Source organism: Thunnus thynnus, chromosome 10 (genome assembly GCF_963924715.1).
Source record: "Thunnus thynnus chromosome 10, fThuThy2.1, whole genome shotgun sequence".
In the NCBI taxonomy this organism is placed as follows: domain Eukaryota; kingdom Metazoa; phylum Chordata; class Actinopteri; order Scombriformes; family Scombridae; genus Thunnus; species Thunnus thynnus.
In genome coordinates, this window is record NC_089526.1 from 7,242,823 (window position 1) to 7,251,565 (window position 8,743).

Genomic DNA, 8,743 nt, shown 5'->3' on the forward strand with positions numbered 1-8,743 from the left:
AATAAAGGCCTGGATGAGCACACGTTTCCTTCAGTTAAACAGCAGTAGGACATCTCCCTCTCCTCCTCAGTCACTAATCTGGGTGTTAGGTTTGACTCTCAGCTGACTTTTGATGACCGTAGAAGACATTTATGCAAAACCTCTTTCTACCATCTCAAAAACATATCTAAGCTCTGCCACTCTCTAACACTGTCAGATGCAGAAAAACATCTCCATGCCTTTATCTCCTCAAGACTGGACTACTGCAGTGTGCTCTTCACAGGGATTCCTGGCAGGTGCATCCAGAAGCTTCAGTACATTCAGAGCAGCACTGCCAGGATCCTGATGAGAGTGTGAAAACACAAATATATAACACCAATTCTGCTTTCATTGCACTGGCTCCCTGTCTCCTTCAGGATTGACTACAAAATCCTGCTACTCACATAGAAATCCATCAATGGACATGCATCTCCCTACCTATGAACTGATAATACCACAAACCTCCACCCGCACCCTCAGATCTGCCAGCAGCTTGCTCCTCCGGGCCCCCAGTACTAAGCTCCACACCATGGGGGATTGAGCCTTCTGCTCTGCTGCACCATGCTTGTGGAACAGCCTTCCTAACCATCTGAGAGCTGCACAGACCCCACAGTCTCTTTTAAAAAAGGCCTAAAAAACCTTTTTATTCAGGAAGGCTTTTTCATCTTAACTCTTATTACTATTTTCTTTATGTTGTGTGTTCTATGTTATTTATACTGTAGCACTTTGAGTTTCATTATGAATGAAAAGTGTGGTAAAAATTAAATGTATTATCATTATTAGTTAATATTTAAATGCAGTGAGCTGCTCATCAGGGAAGCTGTGAAAGCTGTATACATTCCCAAACTCCCATCTCTGCGGTTTTTAAGGTTAGTAATTTTTTTTGCATTATTATTGGCTGTTGCGAGAGCAGCTGTTCCCCAGCCTCCTTCCCTTCTGAATTACCATCCTCACACTGACAGACAGGCAGCTGATGGGGGAACTCGCTGCGTGCATGAGGAGATCCAATTCAGCGATGAAACTAATGTGCTGCATCAAGGGGAAATGTGTGGTGGTCCTGGAGGAGGAGGTCCAGGTTCAAACACAGTCTGGGACCAGCTCTGACTCCGCCTGGGTGAACATAGTGGTCACATTAACTCGGGCTGGGTGCAGTTTCACAGAGACAGATCTTTTATTATTAACTTATTCATTTATTTATTCTGTTCCCTAGACACTGCCTTCTTGTTTTGGCTGTAGATTCCAAACTGGCAGCTCTCCACTCCCTGAAATAAAAACACTCAAGGACCACAGACACATTTTAGATATTTGGAGAAAGTACTAGGGGTGGACACAATAACAGAAACATCTGTACAATATAATACAATTTACCATGATAACACTACTACCACTACAGTAAAAACAAAACAATACCTTACAGTTGAATCAATGTCTCTCTGAGACTGAAAGCTTTACAGAGGTAGTATTTATAGTATTTTTAGTGGTAGCTATTGTCTTTTCATTTAATAGGTGTCTCTGCTTTGTGTCTATACAATTCTAATTTCATTAGTGCAAAGCATAAAGGTAAATTGTAATTTGGCTAAAGTTAATAGCTCCTACCAGAAAGTAACTGGGAGGAAGTAGAGAAAGGAAGGAGGGAATGAGTCAGAGGTGAACAGAATTGTGACCGTTGTTGTTACTATTTAATTAAGTTTTAGTCCAATAGCCAATCACAGTTATAAATGCAACAAAACTGAAACAAACACAAAGCTTAACTTAAAATATTACTCAAATTGTCTCCTTTTCTTTATTTATATCTGAAAAAGCATATCCATATATATAAGCATTAATCCGTATAGGGATATGGATAGTAGTATTCATGGTATATGTAATTTTATATTGCAATATACATATATCATATAGTAGATTTTCTGAAAAAATTGTTTAGAAACTGTGACAACAGATACAAATGTATGTTTTTTGCTATTCAATTGAATTAACTCCTTGACAAAAGAAGGCACTTTAACAAATTGATGCAAAGATCACATAAAAATCCAATATATGCCATTTATCCAATATAAAGCAGTCCTGCTCATTGAGCTGCATCATTGTCCACAATAGCATAAATACATCCAGAAATACTGAAAGGATAGTTGCCATGGTAAGGCCAAATTTGTGATGGTAGACAAATTTATATCCTCATACTCGTTGTCACTCTAATATAAACTAAAGATGCAACAAATGTGGGAACTAATTCAAGAGACATATTATAGGCAATTTTTTAAAAATGCTACATGAGTTTTATGTGGTCTAAGAATTTAACGAGCCTTAATGAAACCTTGAAGCAGCTTGAATCATTATATACAATATTGACAAGATGGCATCGAACCAATTGATAATGAAATGCACCCTGGCTGACGGTGTCGAGGTCATTCAAACGAAGCTGAAGCCAGCGTCCCAGCAACAGTAATTGTAACACTTCCACTTCCATTGTAGTGCAGTATTAATAATAATATGACACTGAATATTTTGCCATGCAATGCTAAAAGAGGGAAGACAGGACTGTTTATTTCCTGTAACACCATCTCTGTACTTGAATTTGTTGATATTCATGCACTTATTTAATACACTGATCAGCAACTGGTGGAAGAGTTGAAGAGGTCATTTAATAGCAAAGCAAAGCAATAGCAACAGAGGACTGAGGATGATTTGCGCACTTGCATTATTCAAAAAGTAGCAGCAGTGGATCCCATTCAAAATCCCCCACTGTGCTCTATTTCTAGACATGCAGACCTGCAGTTTGTCCGGCACAGCGAGCTCCTTTGAGCATAACAACAAAGCGCTCATTGCTTATTTGCTGCTGAAGTCTTATGTTCATGTCTAGTTCTATTGACATGCAGTGCAAACATTTATAATTACCTTTAGCTCTGTGATATCAGCCTGCCTTGAATAACCTGCTGTGGCGTTTTACCACCTGTTACTAATCGCTCTGTGAATTTGTCACGGCACCGGCAATGATTCAAACCAACACTGGGCGCCCCACAAGACCCTTCAGGAAATGCAGCAACCGGCAGCAGCACAGTGCTCAGAGAGCCGAGGGAGCGACTTCATGGATTTTTTGCATCATTAACTATTTATGAGTTGCCACTTCATGTTATTTACACTGGACTGATGGTAATGCTGTTCAGAGCTCAAACGCCATGCAGGGACCCGCTGGGATAGCAGGGTGGAGGGTCCATGGGGAGGTGAATGCATGTGTGAATCTGTTAAATATTGTACGGAAACGCCACCTGCAGCTGTGAACGTAGCACAGGGTAAAAAGGGCGAGTTGGGAGCAACTCCGGGGGTACAAAGAAATGCAGCAGACTGCAGTGCATGCAGACGGGGCTTTGTGTAGGCAGGGCACACTGTGACTATATAATGTATAAGTCAAAAGCCTTACCACAAGCCACAAGGAATATTCAGTTGACCTGGTTTATCTTTAGCTTTAAACCACAAGAGCTGATTGCGTCACCATTTGCAGTAAATGTGTCATAGTCGAGGATAGATTATGCATCGTCTGCTTCTGCTCTCAAGATTCAAGTCTGTAGAGCTGCAAGATTTCCTATCTATCTATCTATCTATCTATCTATCTATCTATCTAATGGTATGTCATGTGATTCAGCTTCTTCAAATGAGCAACAGCTATATCATCAGCATCCACATATCAATTTAGCTGGCTGAGTATTCATGTCTCTCATTTACTGACTCTTTCCCTCTCAACATCTCTCTCAAATTGAAAGGCAAATAAACAATATGTGCAGTTAACTAGAAACGTATCAACACGGAAACGTGTCAAATTCAGTTTCGCAACATGGCATGCAAACTGTAAATGAAACACTTGGAATGTCCAATCAGACAAACAGCTGTCACATACTTTCTCAGTGCAGATGTTCAAAGAGAAATGACTGGACCTGTCAGAAATATGAGAAAGAAATGAATAAGCTGTAGTTGAGTTATTCTTAAACCACTTCAAAGATAAATCAAGCAGCAGTGATAAACAAAAAAACTAATTTTTGGTTGATATGAGGAGCAACAACATCCTTGGAGTTGCCTCAAGACTGTTGCTTCGAACACTGAGGGACTTCCTGTTGCCAGGAAACATTTGATGTGATTTTTCATTTTGTTGATAACTGCTGGGAGTGTTGCCCATCCACACTGTTTTAGTTTATCAGCACCCTGAGGCTTTTATATATGTTTGCCAGGAGGGATAGCATCTTTGTTACTGTAGGATTTTCATTAGGTCCCTGTTTGTTGTTGTCTGACATGTCTGTTGTTGTAGCTTTTATTGACAGTTTCTGCTCTTGCTCTTTTATTAGAGGATTATTTCAACTTTTCACATTTCTCCACATGTTTGAGAAAGTGTTGTCTAATAGATGATCAGGCCATACTTATTATACTATTATATGATTACACAGTTTCCTCTAAGTCCTCTTTCTTTTAAGTTAACTTGTTTGTCAGCTATAAAATGTTGGTAAGTTCATTTATTACATAATTTGTAATATATATATATATATATATATATATATAGTAGCATTCCAACACCTCCTAAGGTGGTTGAGAATGACCAAGCCAAGATCCTGTGGGACTTCCACATCCAGACTGACAAACTGGTGACAGCCAGTAGTGATAGACGTAGCAATCCCAAGTGAGAGCAACATCAAGAAGAAGGAACACGAGAAGATCGAAAAATACCAAGGGCTGAAAGAGGACATAGAAAAGATGTGGGGAATAAAGGCAACAGTGGTGCCAGTGGTAATTGGAGCACTGGGGGCTGTGACCCACAAACTGGGAGAGTGGCTCCAACAGATTCCATCTGAGGTCTCTGTCCAGAAGAGCGCAGTTCTAGGAACAGCTAAGATACTGCGCAGAACCCTCAAACTCCCAGGCCTCTGGTAGGGGACTCGAGCTTGTGATATATATATTCATCCATGTGTCAAAAAGTCTTTAGTGTCCAAGCATAAGACATGTAGCAAATGTATGCTTACAAGTAATGCCCAATACACAGAGCTTCAACAAATCATTGCTAATTTTATAAGCTAATTATGATCTGATTTGTTTTCTTTTTTCACAACTTGTAATATCATGATTGTATATAGAGTTAATGCCTCGTGACCTCCAACCCTTCCACTACACACCTCACATCTTCTTTTCTTCTCACCTCTGCATCCTCTGGGTTGAGCTTAAGCCGGTCCAAAACATTCAGATATTCAGAGACAACAACATACATTGTTGATACAAGCAGGAAAAGCAGGACATGGCAAATTCAGCTGATGCACAAAACAAAACTAGCGATACTAATAGAAAATGCTATTTCAAAACTTGAAGTCAAGATGTCACAAAGTGGCATATGACCGGCTGAGCATGTCTTTTCTAATCTATAGTACTGGCTTATTTTTAACTGTGCTATGAAACATTTCTTTAATGTAGGATGTATTTTTTCCAACACTTCCTTTATTGTAAACTAAAACAACACTCTCCAACATACAGTTCAAGGCTAGTTTTATTCTGAACATATCAATACCAACAGGTTACAGATTTTTTCCAAATCAAAATATTCATACTAGTAAAAAAAATCTAGGGCACAGACAAAAAAAGAAGAACTTAAAGGGAAACTTCAGTATTTTGTATATAAATGACTTATGGGGACAACAATTTCTGAAATTGGTCCAGTGTTAAGCGAGAGCGCTGCAGCTAGTCGCAAAATGAGCTGCAATGTAAACCTTCAGGACAGTTGCTCCCCGTCGATGTACGTCCACTAAACGTGTTTGTTTTTGCCACAGACAGTCTCAGACTGTCATTCTAAGTGTCTGACAACATGATGGAAGGGATCCTACAGAGAAATAAAATGTTTTTCTTTATCTTTCACTTGATCCAATATGTTTGTTATTGTGTCTAACCAAGTCTCGCTCAAGAAGTCTCATTCTGAAATCTCACGAGAGTTGAGTTATTGTCAAAATCAGCTAAATATTCAGCCATGACATTGAAAATCTTTCAGATAACAATAAGCTACGCTTTCTGTACTCCAACACAACAAACTCCCCCCAACGCTCCTCTCTCCAACTCTGTCATGGCTGAATGTTTAGCTGATTTCAACAACAACTCTCGTGAGATTTCAGAACGAGACTTCTCATTGAGCGAGACTTGGTTAGACATAATAACAAACAACCCGGATCAAGGGAAAGGTAAAGACAAACATTTTATTTCTCTGTAGGGGCCTTTCCATAATGTTGTCAGACACTTAAAAGAACAATCTGAGCCTGTCAGTGGCAAAAACAAGCACATTTAGTGGATGTACATTAATGGCGCGCTATCCATTGGATTACATTGCAGCTTGTTTCTGTAACTTTTACCCTCCTGTTTTATCAGTCTTACTTTATTGTAGCTTATTTTTATTTACAATTAAACACTTTTTAATTGTATTTAAAAGTCTTTTTACTGCCTTGTGTTGCTTTTGCATTCGGTCTTGATGCCTTTTATGTGTTACGTAAAGCACTTTGAATTGCCTTGTTGTTAAAATGTGCTATACAAATAAACTTGTCTTGCCTTGAGTTAACTCACATACCACACATTTTAATCACCCGGTCTGCACAGCTAAAACGTACAACTTCTATCCTCAAACTGTATCATTTAAATAAATCTGGCCAGGGAGACCTATTAGGAGTTAAAATCTAACTTGATCTATACAATATCACAATATAATGCAGTTAAGTACACAGCTAATTCTAAATTTGTGTTGAGAGAGGTTCAACAAAATCATAATTTTAAGGATATCATTTGTTCGATATAATTTGAGTTGTGGTATTGAATTGCAGTAGATTGCATATTCTAGTTATGCAGCATCTCTAAATAGAAAGACAATTAGCTGTAGTTTGCTGAAACAACTTACAGTATGTGCACTTCTAAATGATGAAATGACAGAAGGAGTCTGTTTCAATCATTGTGCTTCATCAGCAGTTACAACAATAAAGTAAATAAAGGTAAAAGTACTTTACATATGGATGTTTAGGTTCAATGACACCTTACAAAACTGTATTTTTGAAAAGAATTTGTTTCCTCTTTAGGAAGACACGTTGTCATTTCACCAGTCCAGGTTCTGCTTGTTCTGCTAGAGGGCTGAATTTGCTCCACGCATAAATGTGTTGCTTATAAAAAAAATACACAGCATCCTGACTGATCAGCAGCGTCATGCTAGGTCTGAGTCATTTCCCATCAAATTTGTGGAGATCATTGTGGAACATGGTGTCTTCTATCCAAACATACCATGCTTGTATCCACTCGTACTCACCTGCATCCTCTTGATAATGTTGGCTGCGCTGCCTATGAGATCATTGATGTTGGCTCATTAAATAACCCTTTCTGCCAGTTATTTAGGCTCCTTTAGCTCACAGTTTAGAGCCATGAATATTGCCTGGGTCTCCCACCCATAGAGCTAAAGCAGCATAGATTTGTTCATGATCCCCTTATTCCCCCGTCGCTATCATCTGAATAACATAAAACAGGCTGTAATGTGACCAGTACGATTTGGGTTAGCGCTCCTTTGCAACAACAATCCACAGCCATTGTAATGTAATGTCGACCGCCTAATCCACTGCCACCCGGAATTCCCTTTGAACTCGCCTGATTGCAAGGCTAATTTTTATTAAGTAAGTGCACACATTATTTGTGGCAGTAACTGAAGCTTCAAAGAGTCGTTGTGACAAGTGGAGCCCGAGAGCTTAAATTATCAACTCCCTCCACTAGCACGGCTATATAATTAGCCTGAAATTAACAAGAAATGTTTGCTTTAGTTAAATTATTCAAAACATTTATTTCACTTGTCAAGGGCTTAGATCAAGTTGTTGTTTTTTAAATGTACTTTTTAAAATTTTTTTGCTTTCAACTGAAAAAAGCTTTTTGTCTTTGCGTTTCACATCCTGATGACTGCAGACTGGGGGACGATCCCTTCTTCTTTTATAATTCAACATGTGAGAAGTGCTGCATCATGAAACACATCTTTATTTATTGCTGACCTTACTACCTTTAGTAGAGGAGTCCAGTGATTTTGTTGAACTCCCACGACAGATTTCCAAAATGAATTTATTGTCAGACATCATACTTTTTTAAATTTAATTTATTTTTTACTATTTCAGAACCACACCACCAATTAATTTACATCAGGCTGATACTGTACAGCTCAGAAAATCAAAAATAAATTAAACTATTTTATTGAAAAAGCACTGAAAGTTTTGGTAAGGAATAATTGCATGGGCTGAAATACAGCTTTTAATTGTACACTGGTGTACTATGAAGTGTAAAGGTGTACAGATGTTAACCTGTTAATCTAGGAATGAGCACCATGTATGGATAGTTTGATTCTGTGTGTTTTTGTGACAGCTTCTGTATGTTATTTTCCTTAAAGTTACTACAAGGAACTTTTATTTTGTGTTGATTTTAGCGGCCCCTGTGGACAAAAGCGGTATTGTTTTCCCAGAATGAAGACTGCACTCCCAGTGAGCACCATCGCCTCGTGTCGTAAAGGTCTTGGCTAGCGTGTGCGTTTGTTTTGGAAGCGAGTACTATTTGTGTGTTTTAAACACTGCTGTTTGCAGGATGTATAGCCGTGAGGTAATGTATCTGTTTGTGGCTATGCACACACATGTAAGTCTGCATTTACCAAACTCACCAAATCCAACAATGCAATGCTTGTTTATTTGTGCTTTAGAGCATA